The sequence below is a fragment of the Orcinus orca genome, chromosome 17, assembly GCF_937001465.1.
Source record: "Orcinus orca chromosome 17, mOrcOrc1.1, whole genome shotgun sequence".
NCBI lineage: Eukaryota > Metazoa > Chordata > Mammalia > Artiodactyla > Delphinidae > Orcinus > Orcinus orca.
This window is the reverse complement of record NC_064575.1, coordinates 85,847,815-85,867,974: the sequence shown is the minus strand read 5'-3', so window position 1 is coordinate 85,867,974 and position 20,160 is coordinate 85,847,815. Positions and strand designations below refer to the sequence as shown.

Sequence of the window (20,160 nt, the reverse complement as noted above, 5' to 3'; positions counted from 1 at the left end):
CCCTCCAGGTTTGAGCTTTTCGGGGCGGGGTTAGAGCTTTACTCCCAGGGGGCCACCTCTTGCACACAGCCAGTTACAGGACCTGCCACAGGTAAAAGGTGGTGCGGTTAAATACTGCCATCCAGGGCGCACATTCACACAGACCCGCTCCGCGCCACACACACACACGTGGCAGTTTGCATGCCTGCCCACACATGCCGCCAGCCTGCCGGCCGGACACACACCTGCACGCGTAGCACACATGTACACAAACATGCTCCTCACGCCCGTGCACAGGGCACGGAGGTCCGGGGGCCAGGCGAGCGTGGAGAGACACAGGTCACAGCGCTCCCGCCCAGACGCGGGAGCGGAGGGACCGGCGGCACCGGCGAGAGGGCGGAGGCGGCCAGGGCTGCCCAGGATGGGGCGGGCGCCTGGGCCACGGAAGAGACGGAAGGGGCGGGCAGGCGGCCGGCGGCGCGGGCGCCCTCTCTCGGCCGAACGCGACAGCGCGCCGCCCTCCGCCACCGCCACCGCAGCCCCGCGCCCGCCGCCCCTGCCTGAGCTGGAGGCGTCCCCAGGGGGCGGGCTTGGGCCCCAGGACTCGTTCCGGAGGCGGGGCCGGACCGGGCGGGCCGGCCAGGGGGCGAGGACGCCTCGGGAGGTTGCTCGCGCCCCGCTGCTCGTCTGGCTTTGCCGGGTCCGCCTCGTGCCCGTCCCCGCGGCCGCGCGTCCGCAGGCGCCCAACTGCCTCCCGACCCGGCCGGTCGGGACGCCGCAGACCCAGCACGCTGCGGGCCCAGCACGCTGGACATCGGGACGAGCGCCGAGGGCCTGAGCCGGAAGGGCTCCGAGACCCCCACCCTCGCCCCCATTTCACGGACGCGGCCACAGAGGTCCGAGAGGGGCCGGAGCCGGACAAGGGAGGGCTCGACAACTTGGCTGCGTCCCCTCCCGGCCCAGGGTCTGGAGGAGACCGGCGTTATGCCGAGGGCAACGAATCGTCTTTTCCGCCCCCGCGCGGGAGCGTGGCGGGGACAAGCGCCCTTCTCCGGGATCGGAGGCGGCAAACTCCCTGCTCGAGCCTCCGCGCCGCGCCCGCCCGCGGAGCCGCGCGCCGCCCTGGCGCATTCCCGCCGGCCTCGCGCTCGGCCCCCCGCCGCCCGGGCTCCGGTGATCCCAGGCCGGCCCCCCCCCCCCGCCCCCCGCATCCAGGAGCAACAAGTCTGAAAGCAGCGCCGAGCGCCAGCAAGCTAGCCGGGAGGAAGGGCACCGGGCCGGGCGCGGGGCGCTCCGGGATCCCGGAACGCGCGCAACGTCCGCCTCCGGGGACCGGGCGCGGGCAGCGGGCTCTCGGGGCTTACTCGGTGGGCGGCCTACACCCCCTCCCAAGGCCCCGACTCTGCACGGGCGGGGGCGCGCCCAGGAGCCCCCGCCCCCTCCTTCGCCTGCTTGACCTTGCTCGGGTACTCAAAGCAGGACCCGGCGGCACCCGGGCGTCCGGACGCAGAGTTTCGCTGCCGCCTGCGGTAGTGAGGGAGCGGCTCTCTCCCTCGACCTCCCTCGCTGCCTCCGCGGCGGCGGGGGTCGCCAAGAAATGGAAAGCTTCGGGTTCTAGGAGACGCTCTGGCCGCCTCCTCAGACCCCAGATACACCGTATGCCACCTCCGGATGTGAAAAGGGACCCCAGCCTCCCGTTTGCCCTCTCCACCCCGCCCGCGCGGCCGCTGCTCGTAGGGGGCGTGTGTCTGTGTAGTGGCGGAAGGCACTGGGGGTCCCCGTAGGTCCCGAGGGTGGGTTGGGAGCGCAGACCTCCCGGCTCCCTCCCCAACACGTTTGCCAATCCGCTCCTCTGGGGCGTGGGTGCGCGCCCCCTGCCCACCCACACACCTGCACACCTTTCAACTCCTCGGTAGTTGCCGCTAAGGAATCCTCGACCCAGACCCGGGGGAATGGGACGTGTTGGGGAGCGCGCGGAGGGAAAGGGTGCTGAAGGAGGGGCGGGTTAGGACTCGTCCGGTCCCATCCTGCCTCCCTGCGCTCCAAGAAACTTGGAAGCCGAAAATAAAAGTGGGGAGGGTAAGGTGCCCAGCGGGCCGGGGTTTGGGTGCCTGAACGGGCGCTTTCTCTAGGCTGCCTGGGAAGTGACCCCAGCAGGAGCCGCCGCGGCCCGGCAGAGGTACTGGGGCTGGGAGCCGCATCCTCTGACGAGCCTTCCTGGCCACCTTGCTTCGCGGCGATTTTCAGCTCCACCGCCCCCTCCCGAGGCAGGCCCGAGACGCGTTCTGCCCTGCCCAGGGGGCCGCGGAGACTAGTGGGAGAGGGCACCCGGCCGGGCCCAGAGCCCCAGCCTGCCCGGGAGGGGGCGGGGGCCAGGCTCATTCCTCGAGGCAGCTCCGCGCGGCTCCAAGCGAGCGCGGCGGCCGCGGAGGGCCGGCGGCCTCCGCCCGCTGGGAATGGGGACCGAGGAGTGCCCGGCGCCTGGCCTCCCCGCTTCCCGCGGAGAGGGCACAGGGCCGACCCAAAGTTCGGAGCGGCTTATCCGTGCGGCCTGTCCGAGCGAGCGGAAAAGAAGCCGAGAACGGAACGAGTCAGGGCTTTCGTGTGTGTGGAGGGGGGCGGACGGGCGCTAGGGTAGCCCTCCGCCCGATCTGGGGATAAGAGAACCTCCGGGGAGTGTCCACCGCCAGTGCCGGGTCTACCGTGAGGCTTCGAGGGAGGCACTGTGCGTGGGGGAGGACATCTCGGGCCCCTACAATGTCTGTAGGGGCTCTGGCTATGATGAGGGGAAGGGGGACACACTGGGGTGTCCCTCCTGAACCTACCTGGGTCTGCGTGTGGCTGTGGGGACATCTGGGGCTCCCTGAGGCCCCTGCCAGCGTCCGTATGTGGTGAGGACACAACGGGAACGCCTTCCCCAGCCTGCCCTGGGTCTGTGCCTATGACGGGGAGGGGGTGTCTTCCCCAGCCTGGCCTGCCACCCCGGCCAGGCTGCGTGTGTGTGGACTGGGGGCAGGTGAGCAGCGCCGAGGAGCCTCTCCCACGTCCAGGTCGCCCCCTCCTCAGCCTCCCAATGCGGGCGCGCGGAGACCTGCCAGATTCCGTCGCGGCCGCTGGAGGAGGCAGGGGGCGGGGGGAGAGGGGGGTCCAAACTCCCGTGCTCCGAGCGCAAACCTCGGAGCTGCGAAGCTCCAAACGGCGAAGTTAAGAAGTCCGGGCGTCCGCCCCTCCCCCGGCCCCCTCCCACCCTCGCTGCACCCCCTCTCGCCGCGCCCCCAGCCCCCAGCCGCCCGCCGGAGCCTTCCTTACCTTCCCGGCAGCAGCGGCCCCGCTGGCGAAGACTTGATCCGGCGAGTTGCAAATACCCAGGAGCGCCGCGCGTCGCCGGCGGCCGAGCCGGGCGTCCGGGCGGACGGGGGGGTCCTCCTGCCTCCGTCGCCCCCGGCCCGCTCCAGGCCTAGCAGCGACGTCCTCGGGAGCGCACCCGCCGGCGCGCGCAGGCCCCCTCCCCTCCCCCCGCGTGCCGGCGCCCCCCGGGCGCCGGGGAGGTCCGGATGCCCGGGCTGCGGGCGATGCGGAGCGCGCGGGCCCGGGCCCGGCCAGGACGCGGCGCGGCCGCCTGTGTTCCCGGCTCGCCGGCTCCACGCTCGCTCCGCCGGGGCCGCCGCCAACGCCGCGCCCGCCGCCGCCTGCGCCCGCCGCTCCCTCTCCGGCCGCCGCCGCCGCTCCGCTCCTGTCGCCTGCCCCGCTCCTCTCGCCTTTTTTCCCCTTCCTGGGGGGGGGGGGCGAGCCGAGCCGAGCCGAGCCGGGGGCGGGGCGGCGCGGGGAGGAGGAGGAGGAGGCCGAGGACGAGGAGAAGGAGGAGGAGAGAGGCGAGCTGCTTCCCCCCACCGGGCTGCCGGCGCTCCCCAATCTCTCCCTCTCTGAAACTGGATCCCGAATCGGGAGCCAGAGACTGCATTACGGATTACATCAGGCTTTATAGAGCTTCCAGATCACACATTAGAGGGGAGCGCGAGCGGGGGGCGGGGTGTGGGGGAGGGGAGAGAGATAACGGGGTTGGGGGCACGGGTAAAACGCACACAAGCGCGCACACCGAGGAAAGCCCAGCTCCTGCCCTATGCAGCAGGAAAACCAAGAGTTGGGTCTCAGCCCTCTGCCTCTTCCAGGAGCCGAGGAGTGGCTGCCGCTGGCCGACTGGATAAATGGATGGGTGGATAGGTGGACAGGGGGATGCATGGGTAGACAGAGGGCAGATGGATGGAGGGAAGGAAGTTATATGGGGTTGTGCGTGAACAATGCACAAAGGTCCATGAGAGGATGGGATGTGTGGAAGGGTGGATGAGGTAAGTGCGTGTAGATTGAGGAGGTGCTCCGGAGGCTGGGTGGATGGACAGATGCCTAGAGAGATGGGTGGGATGGTAGATGGAAGGGTGGAGGGTGGGTGGATGGATGGAGGAAAGAGGCGGCTGAGGATGGGCAGGGTAGGTGGGTGCATAGATGGATGGATGGCACATGAGTGGAGGGCTGAAGAGATGGGGTGGGCCGTGCAGTTGGAAGGGTGATGCATGGATAGGTGGATGAGAGCGGGTGGGCGGGTTGGATGGAAGATGGAATGAGTGATGGGCAAGAGACAGAGTCAGAGGCACAGACTCTGGACCCCATCCAAGAGGGTCAGAGGTTGGCGGTCGTGGGAAGGGCCAGTTTGAACTGCCCAGGTTGGATTTGTCGAGTCTCCTCAGGGGTACTCTGTTCTGAGAGACGCTGAGGGAGGGGCTTGGGAGAAGAGCCAAGGGTTTGAAAGTGAGGTCCAGACCACCATTTACCCCGTGGAGCTGTCCTCAGCCATTCCATCCACATTCACATCCTCCATGCATCCTCCTTTGACTTGGTGACAGTGAGGACATCCCAGTCGCATATTTAGATTTTGTTTTCCATAAGCTGATGGAAATGGCCCCTTTAGCTGCTTCATCTCCCATCTTAAAGTGACAACAGTCCCTCTTCTTCTGAGACCTTTGGCCAGATACCCATAGGGGGCCTCCCTAGAATGAAATACAGAATCTTGGAGGAATGACCTCAGGGAGATTACTTCAGGGTCCTTCTCTACCAGGATGTTTATGCCTCCCAGCCCCTTGCTTCTTTTTCATAACTTGTGGTCCACTCTGAATGCAAAATCTTCTTTGGGTCCGCCTGAATATCCAATACTATATACATTTATCATCTTAGCAGTCCACTAATGCCTTTGCTGCCCAAGCCCAGCATCTGGTCCAACCGTCTGCTTTTCTCAGCTTCCTCCCAGGAGGCTCCAGCAGGGTGTCATCACTGTCACCACCAAACATTAATCCGCAATCATTGTCACCATTCTCAACCTGAATGTCAGCAGCCACCCCCACACTGCTCTCTCCATGACCATTGCCACAACCCCTGGACAGAGCCACTACATCAGCGCCACAGTCAGCACCATCTCTGGTCACTGCACATTGCTCCCCTCATCAGGTGGAGCTCCGTCCAAACCGGTCCCTCTCGAAAGGCCAGCCTGTGGCCTAAGCCTCTAGGGGTGTCCTGAGGGGCTGGTCGGAAGAGCTAGGGAGACACAGATCCCAAGGCAATTGGGAGGGCAGGGGAGGCCCCTTTCCCAGTCAACCTCCAGGCCAGCCTTATTCTTCCCCCTCCCTCCCAGAGAAAGGACCTTCTTCCCAAAGTCTTTGAACTGGGGGAAGAGATGGAGGTGGTGTCCCCGGCGGGGTGGGGGTGAGGTGCTGCCCCATCTGCGCCTCCCACCCTTCCTAGCCCAGATCCTCTCTGCCCGCTGCCCTTGCTTCCATCTCCTCCCTGCACTAGCAGCTCGTGGCCACCAGGGGTCCTCTGGTATTCGGCCACAAGGCCCCGCCAAGGGTGCCGGTAGCTCTGAGTCAGGATTTCAGCTGCCGCTTTGCCACCAACCTTTCTCCCGTGGATGGGGGAGGATAGCAGCCATCCCACTCCTCTGCTTTGGGACCCCCGCCTGGGGTTCCCAGGGCAAGGCTGGGACCCCCTCCACCCAGGCCATCCAGCGCAAGGTGGTGTCCCCTCAGACGGGGCTTCTCAGCAGGGCCATGTCTCCCCCTCCCTGCTCTGGGACTCCTTGCCTCCCTCCATTACTTGCCCCTTTTAGAAGAGTGTCCCCTTGCCCCAGTTCCTGATCCAGACCCCAGACAGTTCCCCCTCCTAGAAGCAGAGGTGCCTAACTGCCCCCATGCTCCTCCTTGAGGAGGGAGCAAAGTCAGCATGGCCCCTGAAATTCCAGGGCAGGGCTTCTATCCACTGCCCCAGGCCCACACCCAGCTGAGCGCCCTGAAATGAACAGAGTCACACCGGCCCTGCTGCAGCCTCAGTGTCCCGATGGGTACGTGAGTACCGGGACAGAAGGGTTCTGAAGGTTTCTTGCAGCCCAGACACCCCAAGATTCTAGAACTCTAAGCCAATGGCCACTCTTCCAGAGATTTGCTACCAGTTTACATCCAGCACCCTCCACCAAAGCTTGTGCAAACCCTTGGCCATCTCACAGCCACCTGAGGGCGGGGCCACAGCTTGAAGAAACCCGGAGTGGGCTTAGCACAGGAGGTTGAAACTGACGATCCCCTGGCAGGTCAACCCTATCCAGGTTCTAGAACTTCTTCCCCCAGCCGCAGAGAGCGCATGACATTAAAAGCCCTCTTCATGGCCATGAACCAATCCCTCACCACAGCCACTGACTCACTGATCACTGACCCTGGTCACACATTGACCCTGACCGTGGTCACACACTGAGCCCCGACCCTGGTCCCATGCTGAACCCCTACCGTGGTCCCATGCTGAACCCCTACCCTGGTCCCATGCTGAACCCCTACCCTGGTCCCACTCTGAGCCCCTATCCTGGTCACACTGAGCCCTGACTGACCCTGCTCACACGTTGAGCCCTGACCCTGGTCACACTCTGAGCCCTGACCCTGGTCACACACTAAGCCCCGACTCTGGTCCCATGCTGAACCCCTACCCTGGTCACACTCTGAGCCCTGACCCTGGTCCCACTCTGAACCCCTACCTTGGTCACACTCTGAGCCCTGACCCTGGTCCCACTCTGAGCCCTGGCCCTGGTCCCACTCTGAGCCCTGGCCCTGGTCCCACTCTGAGCCCCTATCCTGGTCACACTGAGCCCTGACTTACCCTGGTCCCACTCTGAGCCCTGACCCTGGTCCCACCCTGAGCCCTGGCCCTGGTCCCACTCTGAGCCCTGGTCCCACTCTGAGCCCTGGTCCCACTCTGAGCCCCGCCCCTGGTCCCACCCTGAGCCCCGTCCTCATGGCAGTCTTACGCATCCAGTTCTTTATTCCCAGGCCTGAGTGTCCACGCTCAGGCATCCCTGAGGGATGAGAAACAGGAACGTTGTGGGGGGCTGGGAGGACCCCCAGTGGAGCAGCAGGAAGCATTCCTCGAGGCCCTGTCTATTTCCAAGCATTTTCGTATAGGACAGTCCTCTCCTCAGGGGAGAAGGGGGGGACCTACGTGCGGTCGCGTGCGGAGCGGGGTGGTCTAGAACCAGGCTCCCTGACTCCTGGCTCCTGGGACAGAGGTGGAGCGAGAGCCCTTAGCATCTGGCAGCCCTTCTCGGGCCTTCAGAGGCCACGTGGGGGCTGGGCAGTAGGGGACTGCACAGGATTCCCAGCCTGGGGACATTCGTGGTCCTCTCCAACCACTCCGTGAACTTTGCCAGCCAGAGTTGGGGTGGCGGGCGCTGAGCATGGTGAGTAATTAGCTGATTCACATGCACATAATTAGTTGTGGATGCAACATGCCATGATTAGCCTCCCAGCCAGGACACAAAGGACTTGCACTGCCACTCAGCAGAAGCGAGGCCCCACCCTGTGGTAGCTCTGCCTTCTGGGTCCCCCCTCCTTCCCAACCCCACTCAGCCCTGGTCCCTTCAGGCTGTGCAACTGTGAGGGGAGGAAAAAGAGGAGGGATGGTTGGGGAGGAAGGACAGCAAGGCCAGGGGCTCCCAGCTCCTCCGGTTAACCACAGGTTCTAAAGGGTGAAGCTCAGAAGGGCCCCTCCTCCAGGAAGTCCTCCATCCTCCCCGGTGATCTCATTGGCAGGCATGGCCCCTCGCTGTATCCCGGGAACACACCAGACACATCTCAGCCCATCCACAAAGTCAGACAGTCCGAGACCCTCCCTGGGCCCAGTGACAGTGACGGGACCCTCCACAGGGGCTCTGCACGCCAGGGCCAGCCCAGAGCTGGGTGACTGGGCCAGCACACGGTGGGTCTTGGGCAGATGTGCCGCAGCTTCCATTCCGTGAAGTCCACAGTCCTGTGTGGACCATCACCCTTCACCAGCCCAGGCCAGGTCTGGACACACAGCAGCGACCCAGTTGTGGTCTGTGTTCTAGCAGACTAGGTTCAGGGCCAGCGTCAGGGTGAGTTACCAGGAGGTGGGCAGTGAGAGGGCCCAGGGAGGCCGACCTCCCCTCCCACCATCCCCTTGCCCCTCTCCCCAGGCTGCCCGCCTCTGGGCCGGGGGCGGGAGTGGCAAAGAGCAGAGAAGGCCGGTCTCCAAAGATGGCCCTACAGAGCTGTCCAACAGAATGGATGGTGGCCACGTTCTGTGTTGCGCCGTCCAACACATCCACCACTGGCCATGTGTGGCTCCCGAGCCCTTGAAATGTGGCTTGTGTGCCTGAGGAGCTGAATTTGTAATTTTACGTACTTTAGACTAATTTCACTTTAAACAGCCACGTGTGGCTAGTGGCTGCCCTGTTGCGGCTGTGGCCGGCCATCCCTGCCGGGGTCTGGCATCCAGGAGTCCTGAGGCTCCCTTGGGAGGGCGAGCACGCGACCTGCGGCTCCAGGCTCGGCCGCAGAGCTCGTGAGCCGCCCAGCACCTCTCCCCTCCACACATCGGGGGTCCAGGTGAGAGTGGGGTGTCCTCAGGGAGTGCTGGTGCAGTGGCTGCAGCCAGACGGGAGGCTGGGTTGTGTCCTGACGGCTCCACTTTCTAGCTGTGTGACCTCAGGCAACTTACCCACTCTGTGCCTGCTTCATCTGTAATGGGGACGATAATAGTACCACCTATGTGGTCTTTGTCAGGATTAAATGAGTAAATCAAGGAGGGCCTGGCACAGATGGCAAATACCAATGGAGGTGTGGGCTCCACGCCAGAGCCCCAGTTTTCCTGCTCTCTGGTGCCAAGCTTCCTGGCTGGGGCCCAGCTCCTGCCCCACGCCCGCTTGCCTCCCTGCCCTGACTCAGCCCAGCCCACAGGACAGGACCCCCTCCCTGCAGCCCCTTGGGGTCAGGCGGCATGACGGCAGCAGACGGCAGTTGGCTGCCCATGACTTTGTTCCCTGTCTGGCCCTGACGCCTTGAGCTCCTGCCACCCGCCCCCAGTGCCAAGGAACGAATTTCCCGTGGACCACTGTGCACACCCTCAGTGTGGCCCTGGCCCCGGGGGTCCTCTGGGGCCACCACCCACACCCGGGCTGGCTGGCTGAGTGATGGGCCTCGGGAGTGGAAGGGCAGGAGACAGGAGGGAAGAGCTGGCCCATGATTCCAGCTGTCACTACCCTCAGCCCTTGGAAGTTCCTCCTACGCCTGGCCTTAAGCTCTCTTGCTGCAGCATGGGCCCCGGCGCTCCACCTGCTCCCCGCTCACCACCTCTGCCTAAGGCCCTGGAGAACAGCAGGCCTGCTGGACACAGAAACCTCAGGTTGAGGGTCACTCGGGGGGACACCAGGCCTGGAAAGACAGAGTTCCCTTCAGCTTCTGTGGATGGCATCGAAGCCATGGGGGCACTGGGGTGTGGGTACCCAGGAGAGGGACATGCCTCCTGAGAGGGGGAGCAGGTGGGCAGAGGTGAGGGGCAGATCGGCCAGTCTTACTCTGGACCCTGCCGAGCCCGCCTCTGCGGCCGAGGCTGCCCTTGTCGGCTGGGCGGCGTCGTTTCTTTGAGCTCTCCGGGAAAGGCTCAGAGCGGCGAAGGCGCTGGAGGGTCTCCATCAGGCGGGACTCAGGCGGGCTTCTGGGGGAAGGAGGAGGAATGGGGCACTTGTTTGGGGGATTCAGGACCAAGGGATTGGAGAGTTTCGTCCACCTGGTCCTCAGGCCCGGGAAAGACTGCGCGGCCAACCGTGCCCCGCAGTTTCTGCTGGGCCCACAGCCCATGCCCTGCCCGCAGGACCCGTCTGCAGGCCCAGGACACCTGGCTTCCCGGCCATGGGGCTGAGCCATCTGCCTTCTCCCGGGGAGCCTGGGGCGCCCAGGGCGCCGAGCTTATGTAACCGGAGCGTGCTGCCCACTCCTCGGCACCCCTCGCCTGCCCTGCCCTCCCTGGGGAGGACGAGGCTGGGATAGTTTCAGACTATTTTCAACCACTCGTTGTCACAACTCTTGACTGAGAACCAGGTGCGAGTGGCGGGTTTCCCTCCCCACCCCCCACGGGGGCCGGCAGAGGAAATGCAGGTCAGGGAGAGGTGCGGTGGCGCCAGCCCGCAGGTGGCACTGTTGCTGCTCTGGGGACCCGGGGTGGGGCCGGCTGGGGGCGCCCAAGGGCCTTCACGGCCCTGCAAGTGGGCAGCTGAAGGGCACCCTCCTGACATGTCCTCAGCAGCTGTGCTGGCCAGCCCACTGCATGCCCATCTCCATCTGTAACCCCCAAAGGCTGCAAGGCGTGGGGCCATCCTGGAGCTGGGCATCTCGTGGTTCAGAATGGTGATGTGACTGGCCCAAGCTCACACAGCCGGGCACTAGGATTGGCACCGAAGCCTTCACTCCGACCAGGTGCGATCGAGACTCATGGACTCGTTCTTCAAAGGGGGTCTTCAGGATGGACAGGGCAGAAAGGGAAGGAGGGTCGTTACACGCAGTTCCTGCCTCCGGCCCTGGACACTTCTGAAGCACCACTTCCAGTCCTCACGACGTCCTGACTGAGCCCTGGTCCCGGGCGTACTGATCCCTAATCCATATCACAGACTGAGCCCTGACCCTCCCCAGGCACCCCTGAGGGTGGCTATCAACGGCCGCCATTTGACCGGCCTCCTCGGGCGCCTCCCGTGGGCCTGGCACCTGCTGACACCGGGCCAGTCCCCACGCCACCCCTGCCGCCCCGGTTCCCAGGGCAGAGGCCGTGTGGACTCAGGGCCTGTGCCAGTAGCCGCCCGGCTTCTGTCAGGCCTTCCCCTGGGCTTAGCAGGCCCTTGGGACTGAGGACGCCGCTCCGCTCTCGGAGCTTTCAGTGGAGGGAGATTAAGCATTGAATAAACCGTGCAGTGAAAATCAGTGCAGACAATCGCAGGGATCACAGAGCCGAGGGAGCTGAGGCTTGAGACGGCCCAGCGGCTTTGCACACCTGCCCACCACACCTGGCGCCCAGCGGGCTCCAAGTGGCACGGATGAGGCGTTGGCCCCCTTGCAGGCGCAGGCCGAGTTCTCCCCCGCGAGCTGGTGCCCTGCCCAGGCCCCCAGGACAGGTGCACGACCCCACTCTCACCACCCCTGAGTGCCAAAGAGGCCCCAGGTGTCCACAGGGACCCTGGACACCACCTCAGCCTCCACATGGGTCCTCCCCTGCCCCCCCGGGCTCTGATGTCCCATCCCCGTGGCCCCATCAGGAGGTCTCACTAGCTGACACTCAGGACACAGCCCAGCCCGGGTGGTGGGTGGCCAGACAGACAGACATGTGGAGGGTGGCAGACATGCAGCTCCACGCCAAGGCTTCTCAAGGAGTAGCCTCGGACCCCCGGGGGACCATAGGGTGACACTCTGCACCGTGAGCTGGGACTGCGGGGCCATGGCCTCTTGTTAGTCTCTCTCCTGGAGCCCAAGTGCCGGTGGTGGACACCAAGTCCGGGGCCTGCAAGGGCCCCCAGGGAAAGTTGGAGGAAGGACAGAAGGGAGGAGAGAGAGGAGGGCGGAGTGACAGGGACGGATGCCACGTTTGAGACGAGGGAGGGAAGCTTGCAGCTCCGGAAGACGCATGGATATTTTGTGGAGCAGAGACAGGGCGAGAACATGGACCTGCTGGGTGCTCTGTGACGTGTGGTGTTTCCAGGCCCCTCCTTCCGCCTGGAACTCCGCAGCCCTGTCCCTCCACCACCTGTCCTGAACAAGAGCCAGGGCAGGGCAGCCCAACCAGGACCAGGTAGGGCCCTCCGGAAGGAGGAGAGGGAATTTGCTTGTTCATTTGCATGTTGTTTGCATTCCAGTCAAAGGTGGCGTCAATCTTCCAGCTCCTGGGGTTGGTTCCTGGAACCTCACACTCCCAGGACCTGGTAAGTGTGTGGTTGCTGGGAGGGGGGGCAGAGAGAGGGGCTCAGCTGGGAATGGAATCTACATACTGAGAAGAATGCATAACATTTGCTCACCACTCTCAAATTTACGTAACACCTTCAAATAGTTCAATTTATTTCACTCTCAAAACAACATCGAAAAGTAGTGGGGTCATGGAGCATAACCCTACTCTCAAAGGGCGGGGAGCTGAGGCTCAGAAATGACAAGCCAGTTGTGCGAGGCCACATGACAAGCAAGGACCCCGGCAAGGATCTGGATCCCACAAATCCTCTCCTGCTCTTCCCGCCGACTCCTCAATAGCCCTGGCTATCCAGCTGCCTGCTCTGACGTACACAGTCCTCTACTCAGAACCTAATGTGGGAGGAGAATGGTGGTGGTGGTGATGGTTCTGGTGGTGCTGGTGCTGGTGGTGGTGCTGGTGCTGGTGGTGGTGATGGTGATAGTGGTGATGGTGGTGGTGGTGGTGGTGGTGATGGTGGTGGTGGTGGTGGTGATGGTGGTGGTGGTGGTGGTGATGGTGGTGATGGTGGTGATAGTGGCGGTGGTGATGGTGGTGATGATGGTGGTGATGGTGGTGGTGATGGTGGTGGTGGTGGTGGTGGTGATGGTGATGGTGATGGCGATGGTGGTGATGGTGGTGGTGATGGTGATGGTGATGGTAGTGATGGTGGTGGTGATGGTGATGATGGTGATGGTGGTGGTGGTGGTGATGGTGGTGATGATGGTGATGGTGATGATGGTGATGGTGATGATGGTGGTGATAGTGATGGTGATGATGGTGATGGTGATGGTGATGGTGGTGGTGGTGGTGATGATGGTGATGGTGATGATGGTGATGGTGATGATGGCGGTGATAGTGATGGTGGTGATGGTGGTGGTGGTGGTGGTGATGATGGTGATGGTGATGGTGATGGTGGTGGTGGTGGTGATGATGGTGATGGTGGTGATGGGGCTGGTGGTGGTGATGATGGTGATGGTGGTGGTGGTGGTGGTGATGGTGATGATGGTGATGGTGGTGATGGTGGTGGTGGTGGTGATGATGGTGATGGTGGTGATGGTTCTGGTGGTGCTGGTGCTGGTGGTGGTGATGGTGCTGGTGATGGTGATAGTGGTGATGGTGGTGGTGGTGATGGTGGTGGTGGTGGTGATGGTGGTGATGGTGGTGATGGTGATGGTGGTGATGGTGGTGATGATGGTGATGGTGGTGATGGGGCTGGTGGTGCTGGTGATGGTGGTGGTGATGGTGATCATGATGGTGATGGTAAGGGCAGTGGTGATTCTGATGATGTTGAAGAGCGTGGGCCTGCCTGGTGTGGATGACTCATGAAGCCAAAGTCAGGAATCTGTGCCTCTTTCCTCGAAGATTCTGGAGCCAGTGGCTGGCTTATTTTATGCCTCTGTCCTTCTGCCTGTGGCTAGTCCACCATCCCCTCCTCATCTGGAGCTCTGGGAGGGTGGGGAATTGCTCCTTTCTCAGTGCTCTCCCCATATCCTGTTCTCCCAGGTAGCCCCCTCAGGCTATGCTGTCTCTGTCAGCACTCAGGTGGCATGGCCTGGGCATCCTTATTTCTTCATCTGTCTTGGCCCCTACCTCGAGGAGCTGCCTTACTTGGCCAGTGTGTGATGAGTAGATGCCTGAATGAGTCCAGATGTGGAGATACGATAAGACAAGGGAGCAGCTCCTTAGACCCCAAGAGCCCCCACCCCTCTGCGGCCCTCTTCCCTACCCTGCCCATGACCACGTCCAGGGCCAGGCAGGCACCTGCTCCTGCCCCTCTCTGCCCTCGTCCTAGAACCTGGCTCCACAGGGCCCGCAGGGCTCTGTTGGTTCCAGGCTCACTGTTGGTCTCAGCCTTGTGCACACACACTGGCACACAAACGCAGACACCAACCCCCACCCCCCCACTCACACACGATCACACACACCCACATCCACACACGACCCAGCATGCAGGCCCAGATCACGCTGCCAGGCAGAGCAGAGCCAGCCCGGGGGTCTGTTCTCCTGAAGCCAGGATGTGCTCACCCTGCTGCACCCCGTGTGGCCTTGCATGCCACCCCTGAGCCTCCACAGGGTCCAGCCACTCTCCTTATGGGTGTCACCCAGCCGGACTTGTACGTTCCCAGGGAGGGAGCTGTGGCTGCAAAGGATCCTTTCTGAGAATCAGCCAACTTGAGTGCCCCGGGAGCTGGCGGGGTCAGTACCGCAGGGAGAGAGAAAGGGGGGCCCATTCTCTGCAGGTTGGGGTTGGTCCCTAAACTCTTAAGACGGGCTTAGATGTAGACTCTGCCACCTTGGGAACCAACCAGCTGAGATGTTTGCAGAGGGTCCAGGAGGAGCTCCACTCTGAGCCTGCCACCTTTGCTGGTCAAGGAGCCCCATGTCCCCCCATGAGCCCCTGTTCCCTTTAGGGAACGCTGTGCTTGCCCAGAGCCTCCAGGGCTGCTGGGTCATCAGCATTTTACACCTTCATGGTGAGGAGTTAATAGATGCATTTTTCTCCCTTGAAACTTATATCACTTTTTTTTTAAAAAAAATATTTATTTATTTGGCTGCGCCGGGTCTTAACTGCGGCACGTGGGATCTAGTTCCCTGACCAGGGATCGAACCCTGGGCCTCCTGCATTGGGAGCGTGGAGCCCTAGCCACTGGACCACCAGGGAAGTCCCTATATAATGTTTCAAGTATGCTGATAAGTATGGGGGGGCAACAATTATGGGGGAGCCCCGGCCCAGGACCCAGCTTCATCAGAGCTTAGTGTTTGGCCTGAGATCTTTCTGGTTTTAAGGGGAGAAAACCTCGCTAACGTGGACAGGTTCTCTGTGACTTTCCCAGCACACGTGGCCCCTCTTCTGCCCGTGTTTGAGCCAATCACACCTCTGCCTCGTTCTCTACATCTCCGGGCGGTACGCACTTATCCAAACAGTGGACTGACGCGGTCTATGGGCCCCTGAGACATGGGTGAGTGGTGTCCCAAGCTAACTCCTTTCAGCAATTAATTCAGCTCTGTGGGGAGAATGCACACGAAGGTTGTAGCCCAGTGCTGCCTCATCCTCCCGGCCACGAGGTGCTCCATCCTGGATGGGGCCACAGGCCTCGTATCCATCCTCTCTCCCATTCCCGGAACTTCCGTTTCCCCAAGTGCGGCTCTGTGGACAAGCTTCCAGCAGGGCCTGGCTGCCGTCTCCACAGCAAGCTGGGTGGAACGTCCTGTGGGTGACCCCTTGGTGCACAGGGTGGACTTTCTCTGGGATGTGCATCCAGGAAGAGAAGCGCTGGGCCAAAGGGCACGTGAAGCTTGAGCTGTCCAGTGTGGATGAGCCCTGGGGCGCACACACCCTTGGGGAGCTGGCCGTCACCTCCCCTGTCCTTGTAGCAGGTCCTGCCTAGGGGCATGAATGAAATCTCACACGGTGGCCATTCGTCATTTCCTGTCCCTCAGGTGTTCCGTCGGCTTTGGAAGCTGAGTGGGAAGGGACAGAGATGGGCAGGTTGGAGCAGATCATCAGTGAGGACCTGGAGAGGCCTCAGATCCGCTGCCTGGAGGCCCTGGGACTGGCAGAAAGGCCCAGGCCAGCGCAGGCCAGGCCCTGGCCCAGGTGTAACCCAGATTCAGGTTCCTGCTCTGAGCAGCGGTGGGAGTGGCAGCTGTGACCCGTGAGAGCCCAGGGCCTGGGGGCTTGTCTTCACTCCCACTGCAGCTTTAAGCGCACAGCCTTCCTGACTTCAGAGACCCATCTTCCAACACAGCTCATTTCTGAATCCCTGGAGCCCCTCCTTCCTGGCCAGCCAGATACTTTTTGGACCAATGAATGAGCAGATGACCCATGAACGCATGAATGAATGAATGAGAAACAGACTAGCTGGAGATGACTTCACTTGGGAGGCAAGGTGTCCACTGACTTAGGGATGTTAAATCACCTCCAGCCAACTGCTTAAGGTAATGGGTTCCAACAGGTCTTTGGGCGAGTGGGGGTCTGAGGTCGCCCTGGGTGAGCCCTCCAGCCTCATCAGAGCCAGGCCTGGCCAGGGGACACAGGGCTGGGGCTCCGGCTTCCCGTCCTCTCAGGCACCCTTGCTTCAAGCAGGCCGGGTGCCACCCCTCACCTGTCAACTCCTGTGACCTGTGGAACGTACGGCCAGGCCCAGCAGCTTGGTGGGCAGGGGAGAGAGAGCAGAGTGGCAGGCCCCAGGCCGGGGTCAAGGATGACAATGCAGTCGGGTGTCGGTGGTCTCCAGGGAGGTGACAATGGCCTCTGAGTGGTCTGAGAGGAGCCACCCAGAATGAGGTCCACCTTGCTGACCAAGCCCTGCAAAGGGGAGGAGGGGCCAGAAATATGCCCATGGAGACCAAGAAGGGGCAACTGCTACCGGCCTGGGGGCCTCTACCCGCTCACCTGCTGACAGGCCCTCCTGCGTACATGGCCCGGCCCTGGAGAGAGGAAGGTGAGCGACGCTGGAGCCCTCGGGCTGGCTTTTCGGGGCCAGTGCTTGGGGCCAGGAGCCGCCTATGGGATTCCTTGGCGGTGTCCTGCGGCCTCTCCAGGAAAGGACACCACTGGGGGAGGGCACTGCCTCCTGGGAACACGGCCCCGAGCCCTCTCCCCACGCAGCCCCTGGCAGCGTGGGCGGGGGCCGGCGTGCCTGGTGAGCTGGAGTGTGACTCAGCGGAGGTGCATGCCAGTGAGTGGCGGAACGTTGCCTGCCAGACTAAATTAGGTGCCTCAGAATTAAAACTACATGTTTATTCTAACCGGTCGAGGTGTTCGGAGGGAGATGAAAGGGAGGGGAGATGAAATATTACAAACTAGATGATTAAGACTGCAGCGAGGTGCGTGTGCTGGGATGGGAGCCGGGAGGGTGAATTGTGAATCCCCCTCTCGTGCCAGTTTAGAGTGAGAAAAGGGAGTTTGACACAAAGAGGAAAAAAATAAACAGGAAACCAACACCCAGCCCAGCCATCCGAGAGGGTGCGTTAGTGCTCATTCTGGGAAGGGGAGCGGCCAGCTGAGCGCACAAGGCCCGGGCACCGGGCGGGGGGAGTGCGGGCCCGGACAGCTCCGGGTGAGGCTCACCTGGCACCTGGAGCAGGGCCCGGCCGGCCGCAGGCTCCGAAGAGTATAATGTGTACTGGAGGGCCCCGCGCCCCGAGGGAGAGCTCGCCATCCGTGGGGAGGGGAGGGCAGGAGGGTGATGCCGCCTACGGGCCTGGTGAAGGTGGAGCTGGCGGGACAGGTGTGCCGCTGGCCGCCTGTGCCCTTCTCCCCGGTGCTGCTGCCACAATGTGTGACGCGACAGAAGTAAAGCCGGGGGTGCTGGGGCTGGCAGGGTGGGGTGCTTGTTACGAGGAGGAGGGCACGGCGCCAAGGAGATGGATGGCAAGGTGGCTGGTGGATTGGGGGGCTGGGTGGTGTTGCTGTCAGGCGGGTGATGGGAGCCCCCAGCCGGGGCGGGGCTTAAATCCTGGCTCTGAGCCCGAAAGGTCATGAGGCCTGGGGCCGGTCACTTCATTGCTTGGTCGGTCGTCTGTGTTGCTCGACCTCTGACTTTTCCTGTTACTGCAGCCAGACTCTTCCCCGAAGGCAAAGGCGGCGAGGGTGGGAGGGGACGTGGCAGGCGGGGCAGGGTGTCTGGTGGAGCTGACAGACAGAGGGTGGTGGAGGCAATGAAATGGAGGGTCCGCCCTGGCCCAGGATCACCCCGGGGCCTGGCATGAGGGGCTGCCTGGTCCGGCTCCTGCCCAGGACAGACCCAGAGACCAGCTTCTCAGATGAGGTGTGGGGAGAGAGGGGCCTAGGGGACACGCCCAGGGGCCATCTATAAGGAGAGCAGGCCAGTGCGTGTGTGTGCGTGTGTGCGTGTGTGTGCGTGTGTGCATATGCGCGTGTGCACGTGCGCGTGTGCATGTGCGCGTGTGTGTAAGGAGCGATGGTCTCAGCACACCCCCACCCCCATCCCCAGAATCACATTGCACCCCAGGGGTGGCATCCCGAGTGCCATGGGCGGCGACATGGGTCACAAACAGGGTCAGGGCTGTGCAGCTTGTCCTCCTGGGCTGACCTCCTTAGTGCCCTCGGCGCCCACGACCTGCCGGCCCCAGATTTAGATGCGTGAAGATCAGCAGCTCCCCAAACCCTGAGAAGGTGGGGAAGGCCATTTCCCAACTCATAAAAGGAGAAAAGACACAGGGCTTCTCCCTGCCCCGCCCCCTCCCTGCCCTTGGAGCCAGAGCACTGATCTGAAGGTGGGTGGTGCCTTCATCTATGTGCCCACCCCCCAAAGCACGGCACCCCTGCCTCCTGGTGCAGCCAGCGCGGCCTGGACCCACCCTGCCAAGAGCGGAATCTGGGTTTCCTTGGGGGGGAGGGGCTCGGCTCCTGGGACCTCCACTGGCGCCGAGGTCCCCTGGGTCCTGGGAAGGAGCCGTCTGGCCTCTCCCAGAGCCGAGATCAGGGCCACAGCAGAGAGCTCTGGGGCTTCAGTTCCACCGTCCCGAGTCTACGTGCCAACCTCCTGACTTGCGGAAGCCTCGCTTCAGAAGGCAAGGGCAGTGGGCACCGTCCCGGCATCGGGCGAGGTGGGGCAGGGCCGCCCTGACTGGAGGGCTTCTCGGTGTGTCCACAGCCCACGTGTCCTGCTTTCCTCAGAGTCCGCGAGGGAGACGGGACACCCATTTTGCAGACGCGTGGTGAGAGGTGATGCGGTCTGAGGATCTGGACTGAGCTCAGGCATTGCCTGGAGGGTAGGCACTGAGCTGGATTTCCTGACATCTGCCCCTGGCCGCAGCTGTGCCCAGAGTCTGGTCAGTGACCCCTACGGCTCTGCCACAGTGGGGGCCTGAGCGGGGCGGGAAGGACACCCCTCAGTCCAGGCCGGGCCTGGGCCCACCCTGTGCCACCCCCAGTGCTTCTGTCACGGCTGACTCTGGAGGGAAAGCAGGTGTATTGGCACGTGCCTGTGTGTGCAACCCACGTGTGCCTGCATGTACGCTGGTGTGTGCACACACGATACGCAGTGCAGGTGCGCATGCACAGAGGCACAGGCACGCACACCACACCCATGCATACGTGTGCACCCACGTGTATGCACACGGGCAAGGCCACAGGTATGGTGCACTGCACAAACACAGGTGGCGTGCACACATGTCACACACGTGGACACTCATGCATGTGAATGTAAACACAAATACACAAGGTCTGTGCAGACCTCACGGGTATAAGAGCACGGGCACGTGGCTTTGTCACATGTATGTGTGCCTGCCTGCCACGTGCTGTGGCCGGACGAGGGAGGAGTGGCAAATCTGTCTGCCCTGGAGAAGCTGGTGTTTGTCCACCACAACTATCAGGATACGAACAGTCCCGTCCCCGCCAAAACTCCTCCAGGCTACCCGTCTGTGGTCACGCCTTCCCCTGACCCCTCATCCCTGGCCACCACGTGTGTGTCCTCCATCACTACAGTTTTGTTCTTTCGAGGCTGCCCTGTCCGGGGACTCACACAGTTGCCGAATTCTGAGGCTGGCTTCGTCTGCTCCGCGTAAAGCTGTGGCCATCCACCTGCACTATTGCCGTTTTCTTTTTCCTGCTGGTGACCGTTCCACTGCACGCAGGTACCACAGCTGGTTTAACCATCATCCTTTGAAGGACATCCAGTTATTTCCAATTTGGGGTTATGACAAATAAAGGTGCTATGAACACTTGTGTACAGGTTTTTGCGAACATGAGTCTTGGTTTCACTTGGGTAAATTCCTAGGGTAGGTATCCACTTACCAGGAATCTTATGGGCCCTGCATTATGTGTACGTCTAACTTGATAAGAAACCACCAGACTGTGTTTCAGAGTGGCTGTCCTATGTTACATTCTCACCGGCAGTGAACGTT

The 20,160-nt window shown here is 62.6% G+C and overlaps 1 protein-coding gene across 7 annotated transcripts in view; it reads right to left on the bottom strand.

Annotated features, from left to right (window-relative positions):
- The window catches only part of ADGRB1 (adhesion G protein-coupled receptor B1), an 82,524-nt gene extending 78,627 nt beyond the window's left edge, over positions 1-3,897 (bottom strand). For 3 of the 7 annotated variants that reach the window (XM_049700681.1, XM_049700683.1, XM_049700688.1), the window contains exon 1: positions 3,289-3,491. The gene's annotated coding sequence lies outside the window, so the exon portion shown is untranslated. Of the gene's footprint in view, positions 1-3,288 lie in introns of all 7 variants that reach the window. The other 4 variants (XM_049700684.1, XM_049700685.1, XM_049700687.1 and 1 more) reach the window with 3 other exon arrangements.
- Between the last annotated feature and the right edge of the window lie 16,263 nt (positions 3,898-20,160).